A 15,655-nucleotide genomic window follows, 5' to 3' on the forward strand; every position below is an offset into this window, starting at 1 on the left:
AGCAGTCGCCGCACCGAATGTCAGCCTGGAATGCACAAATAGTTCCATGATCTACTCAAGAAGTTCGGAATAAGAAAAAGATTAGTGAAAAGGAGTGAAGGGGGCAGATAACCAGCTTGTCAAGTAGAATATGCAGTTGGAACCTAATGAAAGATCCATAGGAAGTTACAGTAAATCTTGTTTTTCCATTTTCTAGAAACTACACTACTGGCCATTAAAATCGCTACACCAAGAAGGAATGCACATGATAAACGGGTATTCATTGGTCAAATATATTATACTAGAACTGACATGTGATTAAATTTTCACGAAATTTGGGTGCATAGATCCTGAGAAATCAGTACCCGGAACAACCACCTCTGGCCGTAATAACGGCCTTGATACGCCTGGGCATTGAGTCAAACAGAGCTTGGATGGTGTGTACATGCACAGTTGCCCATGCAGCTTGAACGCGATACCACAGTTCATCAAGAGTAGTGATTAGCGTATTGTGACGAGCCAGTTGCTTGGCCACCATTGACCAGACATTTTCAATTGGTGAGAGGTCTGGAGAATGTGCTAGCCAGGGCAGTAGTCGAACATTTTCTGTATCCAGATAGTCCCGTACAGGACCTGCAACATGCGGTTGCGCATTATCCTGCTGAAATGTAGGGTGTCGCAGGGATCGAATGAAGGGTAGTTCCACGGGTCGTAACACATCTGATATGTAACGTCCACCATTCAGAGCGCCGTCAATGCGGACAAGAGGTGTCCGAAACGTGTAACCAGTTGCACCCCATACCCTCACGCCGGGTAATACGACAGTATGGCGATGACAAATACACGCTTCCAATGTGCGTTCACCGCGATGTCGCCAAACACGGATGCCAGCATCATGATGCTGTAAGCAGAACCCGGATTCATCCGAAAAAATGACATTTTGCCATTTGTGCACCCACGTTCGTCGTTGAGTACACCATCGCAGGCGCTCATGTCTCTGATGCAGCGTCAGAGGTATATGCAGCTATGGTGTACGAGCTGATAGTCCATGCTGCTGCAACGTCGTAGAACTGTTCGTGCAGATGGTTGTTGTCTTGCAAACTTCCCCATCTCAGGGATCGAGACGTGGCTGCACGATCCGTTGCAGCCATGCGGATAAGATACCTGTTATCTCTTCTGCTAATGATGTGAGGCCGTTGGGATCCAGCACGGCGTTCCGTATTACCCTCCTGAACCCACCGATTCCATATTCTGCTGACAGTCATTGGATCTCGACCAACGCGAGCAGCAATGTCGCGATTCGATAAACCGCAATCGCGGTAGGCTACAATCCGATTTTTATCAAAGTCGGAAACGTGATGGTACGCATTTCTCCTCCTTACACGAGGCATCACAACAACGTTTCACCAGGCAACGCCGGTCAACTGCTGTTTGTGTATGAGAAATCGATTGGAAACATTCCTCTTGTCAGCACGTTGTAGGTGTCGCCAACCTTGTGTGAATGCTCTGAAAAGCTAATCATTTGCATATCACAGCACCTTCTTCCTGTCGGTTAAATTTCGCGTCTGTAGCACACCACCTTCGTTGTCTAGCAATTTTAATGGCCAGTGGTGTACGTTTCCAGTCTTAAGGTACATGGTTATCAATTTTCACACTGGTTTCTGTGGTATTTGCCACACTTTTCACAAACGAAGATTGAGACGGTATTTAGGTATTCTGTCTCATACTCGCCAGATATTTGCTGATGTGAGTAGCTGCATATCATTGTTATGGTTGCGTAAGCTTTTCATTGTACCGTAATATCCTCGGGTTTGTCCACCAGCTACTGATGAGTCCCGCTAAAAATCGATGCAAAGACTGGCAACCGTCGCCCCGTACCGTAAATGTCGGAAGTACTGACCACCACAAGCGCTCACTCCCCCTTCCCACCACCAACACAGCCTGTGGCGCCACCCACAGTAGCACACCGGTGCTAAAGATTTATCACAATCAAAGCCTCTCCTCAAACACTCAGGCCGGCCGCAACAAAGAACGATAATTTGGATGCGAGATAATACTATAGGATGCAACGTCTGCTAAAAGGAAAACACTTGTTTCTGTTAATAAAGCTGGCTGGCAATCTAATTTCAATTGACTCCTTATAATCACTGAAGCAAAAACCTTACTACCGGAGACCATACAGCGAGGTCACCGGTCTCACTGGATTTGGGAAGGACGAGGAAGGAAATTGGCCGTGCCCTTTCAAAGGAATCATCCCGGCATTTGCCTGGAGCGATTTAGGGAAATCACGGAAAACCTAAATCAGGATGGCCGGACGCGGGATTGAACCGTCGTCCTCCCGAATGCGTGTTTAAGCAGTTTTCTGTTATCGACATTTTGTGGTCTCGTGTGGCAGCTATATCCCGAACACCTGTCTTGAATTGTGTGAATTCTCTATTAATTTCAAAGGATATGCCCCAGCGCACGAAACAAAGGCCACAGACCTATCTTCCACTTCATGCATCTCCAGGGATGGACCAAATTCCGTAGCCCGATTAATAGGCTTCGCGGAGTATCAGGTTTCCTTGCACACAGACGCCAAGAGTGCAAGATCCTGTGTCAGCTTGTCAGCACCAGAAAACCCTACGCTGCACCACAGTCCTAAGGACGTCGCTGCAATGGTACGACGGGTGGCAACGTTTTGCTTGCAGATATCGATCGGTATGGGCCGGTTCTTTTTATGAAAATTATGTTCCAGAGTACATTCATGTTTTGTAAGCCATTACATCTAAATATGGAAGATTCTCATGACTTTCAAGCTCCATGGAAAATTTAATATTGGGGTGATATATGATAGCTGAAACGGTCCAAAATTCAATTAAGAGCATAACGTCAAGAAGGCGAGGCAAAGAAAATTTTTTGTTAACATATCTCCAGAAGCACACTGGATGCAAAGAAGAAGTCATCAGCGCCCCATAATTGAAGTCCTCTATAACTATAATGGCAACTAATGGAGATAAAGGGCTATCCATAGCCAATCTTCATTCCGTTCAAAAATGTTGTCATTAAATGAAAAGTGCTCCCCCCATGAACCATGGACCTTGCCGTTGGTGGGGAGGCTTGCGTGCCTCAGCGATGCAGATAGCCGTATCGTAGGTGCAACCACAACGGAGGGGTATCTGTTGAGAGGCCAGACAAACGTGTGGTTCCTGAAGAAGGGCAGCAGCCTTTTCATAAGTTGCAAGGGCAACAGTCTGGATGATTGACTGATCTGGCCTTGTAACAATAACCAAAACGGCCTTGCAGTGCTGGTACTGCGAAGGGCTGAAAGCAAGGGGAAACTATGGCTGTAATTTTTCCCGAGGGCATGCAGCTTTACTGTATGATTAAATGATGATGGCGTCCTCTTGGGTAAAATAATCCGGAGGTAATACAGTCCCCCATTCGGATCTTCGGGTGGGGACTACTCAAGAGGATGTCGTTATCAGGAGAAAGAAACCTGGCGTTCTACGGATCGGGCAGGTAGGTTAGAAAATTTAAAAAGGGAAATGGATAGGTTAAAGTGAGATATAGTGGGAATTAGTGAAGTTCGGTGGCAGGAGAAACAAGACTTCGGGTCAGGTGACTACAGGGCTATAAACACAAAATCAAATAGGGGTAATGCAGGAGTAGGTTTACTAATGAATAGGAAAATAGGAATGCCGGTAAGCTACTACAAACAGCATAGTGAACGCATTATTCTGGCCAAGATAGATACGAAGCCCACACCTACTACAGTAGTACAAGTTTATATGCCAACTAGCTCTGCAGATGACGAAGAAATTGAAGAAATGTATGATGAAATAAAAGACATTATTCAGATAGTGAAGGGTGACGAAAATTTAATAGTTATGGGGGACTGGAATTCGCTAGTAGGAAAAGGGAGAGAAGGAAACGTAGTAGGTGAATGTGGATTGGGGCTAAGAAATGGAAGAGGAAGCCGCCTGGTAAAATTTTGCACAGAGCACAACTTAATCATAGCTAACACTTGGTTCAAGAATCATAAAAGAAGGCTGTATACATGGAAGAAGCCTGGAGATACTGACAGGTTTCAGATAGATTATATAATGGTAAGACACAGATTTAGGAACCAGGTTTTAAATTGTAAGACATTTCCGGGGGCAGATGTGGACTCTGTTAATTATGTCCTGTAGATTAAAAGTGAAGAAACTGCAAAAAGGTGGGAACTTAAGGAGATAGGACCTGGATAAACTGCAAGAACCAGAGGTTGTACAGAGTTTCAGGGAGAGCATATGGGAACAATTGACAGGAATGGAGGAAAGAAATACAGTAGAAGAAGAATGGGTAGCTCTGAGAGATGAAGTAGTAAAGGCAGCAGAGCATCAAGTAGGTAAAAAGACGAGGGCTAGTAGAAATCCTTCGGTAACAGAAGAAATATTGAATTTAATTGATGAAAGGAGAAAGTATAAAAATGCAGTAAATGAAGCAGGCAAAAAGGAATACAAACGTTTCAAAAATGAGATTGACAGGAAGTGCAAAATGGCTGTGCAGGGATGGCTAGAGGACAAATGTAAGGATGTAGAAGCTTATCTCACTATGTGTAAGATAGATACTGCCTACAGGAAAATTAAAGAGTCCTTTGGAGATAAGAGAACCACTTGTATGAACATTAAGAGCTCAGATGGAAATCCAGTTCTAAGCGAAGAAGGGAAAGGAGAAAGGTGAAAGGAGTATATAGAGGATCTATACAAGACCGATGTACTTGAGGACAATATTATGGAAATGGGAGATGATGTCGATGAAGATGAAATGGGAGATATGATACTGCGTGAAGAGTTTGACAGAGCACTGAAAGATCTTGAGTCGAAACAAGGCCCCCGGAGGAGACAACATTCCATTAGAACTACTGACGGCCTTGGGAGAGCCAGTCCTGACAAAACTCTACCATCTGGTGAGCAAGATGTATGAAACAGGCGAAATACCCTCAGACTTCAAGAAGAATATAATAATACCAATCCCAAAGAAATCAGGTGTTGACAGATGTGAAAATTACCGAACTATCAGTTTAGTAAGTCACAGCTGCAAAATACTAACGCGAGTTCTTTACAGACGAATGGAAAAAGTAGTAGAAGCCGACCTCGGGGAAGATCAGTTTGGATTCCGTAGAAATGTTGGAACACGTGAGGCAATACTGACCCTACAACTTATCTTAGAAGCTAGATTAAGGAAGGGCAAACCTACGTTTCTAGCATTTGTAGACTTAGAGAAAGCTTTTGACTATCTTAACTGGAATACTCTCTTTAAAATTCTAAAGGTTGCTGGGGTAAAATACAGGGAGGGAAAGGCTATTCACAATTTGTACAGAAACCAGATGGCAGTTATAAGAGTCGAGGGGCATGAAAGGGAAGCAGCGGTTGGGAAGGGAGTGAGACAGGGTTGTAGCCTCTCCCCGACGTTATTCAATCTGTATATTGAGCAATCAGTGAAGGAAACAAAAGAAAAATTCGGAGTAGGTATTAAAATCCATGGAGAAGAAATAAAAATTTTGAGGTTCGCCGATGACATCGTAATTCTCTCAGAGTCAGCAAAGGATTTGGAAGAGCAGTTGAACGGAATAGATAGTGTCTTGAAAGGAGGACATAAGATGAACATCAACAAAAGCAAAACTAGGATAACGGAATGTACTCGAATTAAGTCGGGTGATGCTGAGGGAATTAGTAGTAGTAGTAGTTTTATTCATCTGTAGATCTCTTTTTACAAGGATATAGGACATGTCAAAGTATTTACAAGCTTAGATCAATTTACAATAAGCTAATTCGTATACACATATATTTACAGACTTCTAGTTAGAGACAATCATTAGATTTTACTCCTGGTATACAATAAATTATTTACAAATAACTCATTAAATAATGTAATGCCACACTATTCACTCATATTTCACTATCAGTCACTGCACACACTATACACACATTGTTTCATAACACTTCACTCACTACATACATACACACACACACACACACACACACACACACACACACACACACACACACACACACACACACAGGTGATCCTTGGGCCATTTTCTGTACTGCAAGTTCCCATTTGCTATCCTGAAAAACTGAGTCAGCATCCCTTCATAATGAGTGAGATGTTGAGCTCAGAAAGAGGAAGAGGTGTTAGTATTGTGCTATGCATAGCTTGAGGGGAGAGTGTCTCTAGAAAGGAAAAAAGAAGAAAAATAATAAAGTGAAGGTGTTATGTGGAATATTGGATGTTTTATAATCATCATTATTATTATTATTTGTTTGTATAACATTTTTTTTATCAAACCCCTACTCTGCTTTGTCTAAGTAATCCTTCAATGTATAAAATGTATTGCATAACAGGTACTTTTTAGCTGCCTTCTTAAATAAGTGTATTTTTGAAATTTCTTTAATCTCTTTTGGTAATTTATTGTACAGTTTTATTCCTTGGTAGAAAATGCTGTTTTGAGTTTTATGTTTATTTTTTCTTGGTAAATGTAAGTTGAGTCTATCTCTTGTTGCATGGTCATGGACAGAGCTGTTTGTGCAGTAATTGCCAATGTTACTTTTGATGTGTACAACTGACTGGTAAATGTGTTCACATGGAGCAGTTAAAATTCCCAGTGTTTTGAACAGATCTTTACAATGAGCTCGGCTACTATTTCTGGTTATTATTCTTATGGCTCTTTTCTGGAGTTTGAAAATTGTGTTCATATTTTGTGGATTTGTTCCCCAAAAAAGAATGCCATAGCTAAGAATTGAGTGTACATATGAATAATATGTAACTAAAAGACACTGCATGTTACACACAGATGATAGAATTCTAAGGGCATAACATGCTGATGACATTCTGTTTGCAAGTACCTTTGTGTGTTCGCACCACTTCAGCTGAGAGTCAATATTCATTCCTAGAAATTTTGCATTTGTTACACAGTCTATAGAGGTACCATCTACATTTAATTTAACATTGTCATTTTTCCTCTTCAAACTGAAGTTCATGGCATTAGTTTTCTTTATGTTTAATGTCAATTTGTTGCTTATTGACCAATCGTAAACTTCCTTGAGAGTTTCATTTGCTTTCTCGGTAAGGAGTTCTCTTGTTCTCTCAGTGACTATAATATTGCTGTCATCAGCGAAGAGAATTTTCTCACCATGAGTAACACTACTGGGAAAGTCATTGATGTATATCAGGAATAGTATTGGTCCTAATATGCTACCTTGTGGAACCCCTATATTAATATGTTTTGGTTCTGATAAGTATTTTACTAAATGTTTAGATCTATTTGAAGTATGTGTTATCTCTACTCTTTGTACCCTATCTGTTAGGTATGATCGAAACCAGTCATTAGCTACCCCTCTTATTCCTAATGCTTCTAATTTATTTAATAGAATCTTGTGGTCGACTGTATCAAAAGCCTTAGAAAGATCCAAAAATATGCCTGTGACACACTCATCTTTATCAAGAGCATTAAGTACAACTTTTGTGAATTCTACTATGGCTGACTCCGTATTTTTGCCACTTCGAAAACCAAACTGTGATTTGCTTAAAAGATTGTATTTATTCAGATAATTCATTAATCTGTCTTTCATAATTGCTTCTATTATTTTTGAGAATGCTGACAGCAGGGAAATGGGCCGGTAATTTTCTATGTCTTCTGCGAATTAGATTAGGAAATGAATCACTTAAAGTAGTAAAGGAGTTTGGCTATTTGGGGAGCAAGATAACTGATGATGGTCGAAGTAGAGAGGATATAAAATGTAGACTGGCAATGGCAAGGAAAGCGTTTCTGAAGAAGAGAAATTTGTTAACATTGAGTATAGATTTAAATGTCAGGAAGTCATTTCTGAAAGTATTTGTATGGAGTGTTGCCATGTATGGAAGTGTAACATGGACTATAAATAGTTTGGACAAGAAGAGAATAGAAGCTTTCGAAATGTGGTGCTACAGAAGAATGCTGAAGATTAGATGGGTAGATCACATAACTTATGAGGAAGTATTGAATACTATTGGGGAGAAGTTTGTGGCACAACTTGACAAGAAGAAGGGATCGGTTGGTACAACAAAAAAATGGCTCTGAGCACTATGGGACTTAACATCCTAGGTCATCAGTCCCCTATAACGTAGAACTAATTAAACCTAACTAACCTAAGGACATCACGCATATCCATGCCCGAGGCAGGATTCGAACCTGCGACCGTAGCAGTCTCTTGGTTCCAGACTGACGAGCCCAGAACCGCTCAGCCACCGCGGCCGGCTGGTAGGACATGTTCTGAGGCATCAAGGGATCACCAATTTAGTATTGGAGGGCTGCGTGGAGGGTAAAAATCGTAGAGGGAGACGAAGAGATGAATACACTACGCAGATTCAGAAGGATGTAGATTGCAGTAGGTACTGGGAGATGAAGAAGCTTGCACAGGATAGAGTAGCATGGAGAGCTGCATCAAACCAGTCTCAGGACTGAAGACCACAACAACTACAAACAAATGAAAAGTACGCGAGAATCAGCACACGACGGCAAAGCTTCAGCCATTATTCATCCAGTTTTTCACTAATAAAACAGCAGGACTCTTCCAGTAGAACCAATGTAAATAGAGGTACCACACTAAAACGCAGAAGTAAACTGAAAGGATCCAATGTCAGAAATTTCAACTGTCGAATATAATCAACCAAACTGGAGATAGCGTGTTTGCACTAGCCCACAAATGGGCGAAGAACAGACGTTAAGTAATTCGGCAGGTTGTAAGTGGGCACACTCAAGTTACTGACTATTGGGCGTAAGGGTACCGCTTCCGTATGTATCTTTGCTGACCTAACATCCGTGATGAAACGGTAGTGCCAGGATGCAGTTAAAGGAATAAATCTTCCGAGAGTTTGCGTTTAATCCTCTCTTTCTGTGAGCCAGGTCGTTGATTAGTGAATCCATTTTAAGGACGTAATTATCCAGTGTCAAAAGAAGTGATGTGGGCGCCATCTTTGGAATAAGTTGTATACTGGAAAATGACCTTACTACCTGGAAACTTAGGTCATAAGAAATAAATGTTTTGCAAAAAAGTGTTTTGTTTAGTTCACAAAAAAAAGTGATTAGGTGAAAAAAATTGTTATATTCTTAAGTACAAGATGTGAGGCAAAACATATTTCTATGGATGTTAAGCTAAACTTACCATAATTTGAGTTACATTAAAGTGTAATGTCCCAGAAAATGGCACTGAAAATTCTACGTACTCTCAATATTAATCTTGTAGATAAATTGTAATAACTAAAATAACAGAAATAAATAAATTCCTTTTATAATACTGCTTAACATAACGCCATCCAGTGCTGGCATAAAACTGCAATTTCTTAAGTGTTATAAAGAGAGTGTATGTTACTGTAAACAAGGTACGCTCGAGATCAAAATTTTATATTTTCCTACTTATTTTAAAATGTTAGGCATGAATAATACGCTTTTAGAAAACTACAGAATATTTTCATCGAAAAAACTCTTATGACTTACTTCTTTTTCACATATTAATTTGCTGTTATGTTATTTCATTTTGGGTCCATGTCAAACCTAACAATTAGGTAACTTGAGTCCAGTCCTTTTTCTCAGTGATTCAGTTACCGTTGGAACTGCTCGGAACAAACAGGTGAAATTTCGTGTTAGAGAAATGTCCTACAGTTAAAATACTTAAAAATTTAAAGACAATGTGCTTCAAAAAATTTACTAATCGAGGTAAAAAGCAGCAAGTCAATAACACATACATTTCTGGGAAATGACTGACAAAATATTTTACGAAATGTTGTTAGCACACGTCTTTATGTCGAACCATTAGGGTACCATAGCTAACAAATATTGTATTAGAAACACCGGACAAATTTTCAACAATTGAGATCAGTTTGAAGCTTACATATGTTGTGCTTCAAACTGAATGTAAAAGAAACTCTCTTCACAAGTTTTGTAGGTTTTATTTTTCCAACAATGTCTCGTCTTTCGTAGAACAAAACGTTCTCTGACGTTGGCCGTATCCAGGTTTCATTGGTGGGCCGCAGACAGCAATGTAGTTCTGCAAATGAATGTTTTTATGTGCTATTTGAACCCAAATTAATCCGCATTTCAAGGTCGGAATTAATGTGGTTCAAGATTACTTCAACCCATACCACATGGGGAAAACAATTGGCTCAATTTACCCACTTCTGGGGGCTACGTTGACAAATTTTTAAATCAGCCTTTTTGTATCGTTTACTTTACAACAATCTGACTTTGGGTAAAATTGCAGAAAGTATGAAAAATCACTGTTCAGCTATCTGTATTCTTGGCGCTTAAACGAAACAATACTTTCTTACTCTAACAAATGAGCGAGAACAGAGCCTCCGGCTGCTAGTAAATGAACTAACAATTCTGTCCCTGTAATAGACACTGCTGCTATCTAGTGAAAAGTGAAAGTACTAATCATCTTAAGACTAACTGTTGCATCTTATAGCATACCGAAACATTTTTCCGTTTTAGGGCTAGAGACATCCCTCAGGATTCCAGTAGCACTAGTTTACCGTACTCTCAAAGTGTGAAAGTATGAAGTGTGAATGCGCCCTGTTCACGCCCTGGTCCCTTTAAAAAGGACAGAGCACGTGGCGGAAGTTTGAGACTCTGACCTTCCAGCAGCGTTAGTCCGTGGAACACGAGCTGTTGACGTGGCGGAACTAACTTCAACGTGAAAGACTTGTAAAGCAAACATCACCAAGGACTGCTGCGTATCTACACAGCACAGTCACTGATAGGGCACCTCTGTCCTGGCGATGTTCCGTGTAAATGATGCCTGACTGGTACCAGTTTCCATCCCACAGTCACTGGATACAGTGTGTAACGTATAAAAATGGACCATTAGGATATCAGTATCACTAACAGCTATTGACACATGCCTTAGCAGAATATATGGTTGCCTCGTCTGCTGTCACCCTCCTTTATTACAAGCCACATTTTAAAACATTTTGTCATCTCTGCATTTAATACTTCTTTTCTTTTGCGTTTTGTCTTTTAAAAGGGCAAGTGTAATTGCACAAGTGTGATTGCCTTACTGGTAATTCAGCTGCTTGTACACTGGCCAAGATTGCCAAAATAAGAATAGCTCTCTATTGAACAACCACATCAGTTTCCACAATAAAAAATAAATAAATAAATTGTAATGACCCCTGTGAGGAGTGCTCTGACATACAAACGTGAAACTTGGACGTAAGCAAAGCTGGAGAAAGCTCAACTCGAAGTTATGGAATGAAGTACTGGAGAAGAATTCCAAGAACTATATGTGCTGAGAGAAAAACTAATGAGATGGTTCTACAGAAAATAGAAGTGAATAAGAAACTAGTGAAAGTTATAGGACAACGCAAATCAAAGCTTTTTGTACATTTAATTAGGCATGATAATCTTCTGCAAAGCATTTTAGAAGACAAGAGCGTAAGAAGGAAAATCTTACTTAAAAAACATCCTACTTAAAAAAACATGGTCGGTGAGATAGCAAGTTCTTCATATATGAAGATGAAGAGGACTGCTGAAGAGAGGGAGCCATGGCAGTAGGTAAACGTTAGCCTTTTGAAAAAAGGAGGAACATTACTGTGTTTGTTATTGATCTCCACTGATTACTTACGCTGAACTGTTTTTGTAATAATGTTAATTTTATTTCTGTGTGTAAACTAGGCGGTTAGTATTGAAACAGCTTACTTCCCTTGATATATAATTTCACCGTTCCATATTCAATCCGCACTCGATCACGACATTAGATTATCAAGCCCAGAATTTTAATTTATTTTCAAAATATTTATTGATCAATATACTTTAACACGGAGTTATACCCCAAAATATACAAACAACACACCAAGTTTGAAAAAAAGTTGCTTTCCAGTTATCCTTGCAGTCCACACACTTGAGCCCCATTTTTTTCTTTTAGAATCGCCTCACTAACAACTATAACAATGCCTAAGTGCCGAAAGCGCGGGAACTCAAAGGCATTTCTATCTCTAAACTCATCGACTACCCACAAAGATTTTACAAAAACACTCACCATGGTTATTTTATATGCAAAGAACGCTGCAGGGGGGGGGGGGAGGGGCAAGGGGGGGGGGGGTGAGTGGCGGGGGGGAGCCACTTGAAATGTTTCAAGTCGTACGTAAATGTCATTTATTGTGTGTCTGAGATATACTTTGAAAATTACCCAACTAACAGTTTAGTAAGTCACGGCTGCAAGATACACTCCTGGAAATGGAAAAAAGAACACATTGACACCGGTGTGTCAGACCCACCATACTTGCTCCGGACACTGCGAGAGGGCTGTACAAGCAATGATCACACGCACGGAACAGCGGACACACCAGGAACAGCGGTGTTGGACGTCGAATGGCGCTAGCTGCGCAGCAATTGTGCACCGCCACCGTCAGTGTCAGCCAGTTTGCCGTGGCATACGGAGCTCCATCGCAGTCTTTAACACTGGTAGCATGCCGCGACAGCGTGGACGTGAACCGTATGTGCAGTTGACGGACTTTGAGCGAGGGCGTATACTGGGCATGCGGGAGGCCGGGTGGACGTACCGCCGAATTGCTCAACACGTGGGGCGTGAGGTCTCCACAGTACATCGATGTTGTCGCCAGTGGTCGGCGGAAGGTGCACGTGCCCGTCGACCTGGGACCGGACCGCAGCGACGCACGGATGCACGCCAAGACCGTAGGATCCTACGCAGTGCCGTAGGGGACCGCACCGCCACTTCCCAGCAAATTAGGGACACTGTTGCTCCTGGGGTATCGGCGAGGACCATTCGCAACCGTCTCCATGAAGCTGGGCTACGGTCCCGCACACCGTTAGGCCGTCTTCCGCTCACGCCCCAACATCGTGCAGCCCGCCTCCAGTGGTGTCGCGACAGGCGTGAATGGAGGGACGAATGGAGACGTGTCGTCTTCAGCGATGAGAGTCGCTTCTGCCTTGGTGCCAATGATGGTCGTATGCGTGTTTGGCGCCGTGCAGGTGAGCGCCACAATCAGGACAGCATACGACCGAGGCAAACAGGGCCAACACCCGGCATCATGGTGTGGGGAGCGATCTCCTACACTGGCCGTACACCTCTGGTGATCGTCGAGGGGACACTGAATAGTGCACGGTACATCCAAACCGTCATCGAACCCATCGTTCTACCATTCCTAGACCGGCAAGGGAACTTGCTGTTCCAACAGGACAATGCACGTCCGCATGTATCTCGTGCCACCCAACGTGCTCTAGAAGGTGTAAGTCAACTACCTTGGCCAGCAAGATCTCCGGATCTGTCCCCCATTGAGCATGTTTGGGACTGGATGAAGCGTCGTCTCACGCGGTCTGCACGTCCGCACGAACGCTGGTCCAACTGAGGCGCCAGGTGGAAATGGCATGGCAAGCCGTTCCACAGGACTACATCCAACATCTCTACGATCGTCTCCATGGGAGAATAGCAGCCTGCATTGCTGCGAAAGGTGGATATACACTGTACTAGTGCCGACATTGTGCATGCTCTGTTGCCTGTGTCTATGTGCCTGTGGTTCTGTCAGTGTGATCATGTGATGTATCTGACCCCAGGAATGTGTCAATAAAGTTTCCCCTTCCTGGGACAATGAATTCACGGTGTTCTTATTTCAATTTCCAGGAGTGTATTAACACAAATTCGTTACAGACGAATGGAGAATGGGGAAGATCAGTTTGGATTTCGTAGAAATGTTGGAACGCGTGAGCCAATACTGAGCCTAGAGTTATCTTAGAAGGTTAAGGAAAGGCAAACCTACGTTTCTAGCATTTGTAGACTTAGAGAAAGGTTTTGACAATGTTGACAGGAATACTCTCTTTCAAATTCTGAAGTTGGCAGGTGTCAAACACAGGTCACGAAAGGATGTTTACAATTTGTACAGAAACCAGATGCCAGTTTTTAGAGTCAAGGTGCATGCAAGGGAAGCAGTGGCTGGGAAGGGAGTAATACAGGGTTGTAGCTTATCCTCGAAGTTATTCAATCTGCATATCGAGGAATTAGTAAAGGAACCAAAAGAAAAAAATAGGAGTACGAATTAAAATCCATGGACAAGAAATAAAAACTTTGAGATTTGGCAATGACATTGTAATTCTATCAGAGGCAGGAAAGGACATGGAAGAGCAGCTGAACGGAATGGACAGTGTCTTGAAAGGAGGACGTAAGATGAACACCAACAAAAGCAAAATGAGGATAATTTAATGTACTCGAATTAAATTAGGCGATGCTTATGGAATTACAGTAGAAAATGAAACAGTTAAAGTGGTAGATGAGTTTTGCTATTTGGGGAGAAAAATAACTGACGAGGGTCGAAGTACAGAGGATTTAAAATGTGGACTGGCAATGGCAAGGAAAGCGTTTCTGAAGAGGGGAAATTTGTTAACATCCAGTATAGATTCAAGTGTCTGGAAGTCTTTTCTGAAAGTATTTGTATAGAGTGCAGCCATGTATGGAAGCGAAACGTGGGCGATAAATAGTTTAGACAAGAAGAGAATAGAAGCTTTCGAAATGTGGTGCTACAGAAGAATTCTGAAGATTAGATGGGTAGATCACTATGTAATGAGGAGGTACTCAACAGCACTGACGTTAAGAAGATTTTGTGGCACAACTTGACTAGAAGAAGGGATTGGTTTGTAGGACATGTTCTGAGGGATCAAGGGATTACCAACTTAGTATTGGAAGGAAGCGTTGAGGGTAAAAATCGTAGAGGGAGACCAAGAGATAAATACATTAAGCAGATTCAGAAAGATGTAGTTTGAGTTGGTACTTGTAGATGAAAAAGCTTGCACAGGATAGAGTAGCATGGAGAGCTGCATCAAACCAGTATCTGAACTGAAGACCATAAGAAGAACATCTAAGCCAATGAATTTGAAGTAGCACGCCTTAGCATATGACTTCTGACTGGAGCGATAGAAAATTAGAAAAGTGCTGCTAGTCTGCTTCTCTTTAAAATAAGAAATGCCAGGTAACAGGCTTCTGAAAGTACTTATCAACATTCTTGTGTTCAACTTGCCAAAAAATCACCCAATTTACTGCACAAAGAGTTTCAAATTCAGTGTTAGACGCAGTGTCACGGGAATATGGTTTGAGACAGTAAATTTGTCGTGACTGTATTTAAAATAATGTTAGTGAAATGTTATGGCTCGAAGATGGAGTATAGTTAGTTTTGATTCCATTTTTAAGAGTTAGATAGTAGGCTAACATCGTATCCAAGAAAACGAAAAGATAAAATTTTGTATGCCCTGATTCCATGTTTTGTCAGGCATAATCAGTTTTCATGTTTGTATAGGTTCACTGTAACACCAACGCTCAACGGTACTGATCGCCATGTCAACTATGAAAATAGAAATAGAATGCGTCATGTACGAGAAGCGAAAGGGATAAAGACACAGGAGGAGACTGAAACGACAGTGAGGGGGATCTTAGGAAATAACAAAATTTAAATAAAGAACTCTGCGAAATGGGGGAGCGAAAAGCTGTGGTGATGGGGAGTCTGACGAGAGTGGGCGGCTGAGTAGTATGTGATAGAAGGTGGGCCGTTAGTTGTCTTTTGAAGTTTGGAAGGAACGTAATTTCTCTGACTTTTTTGGGGGGAATACTGTTCCAAAGTCGAGTTACTGATACAGAAAATGATTTAGAGAACATGACAGTGTTATAAAACA

Source organism: Schistocerca gregaria, chromosome 4 (assembly GCF_023897955.1).
Source record: "Schistocerca gregaria isolate iqSchGreg1 chromosome 4, iqSchGreg1.2, whole genome shotgun sequence".
Lineage (NCBI taxonomy): Eukaryota > Metazoa > Arthropoda > Insecta > Orthoptera > Acrididae > Schistocerca > Schistocerca gregaria.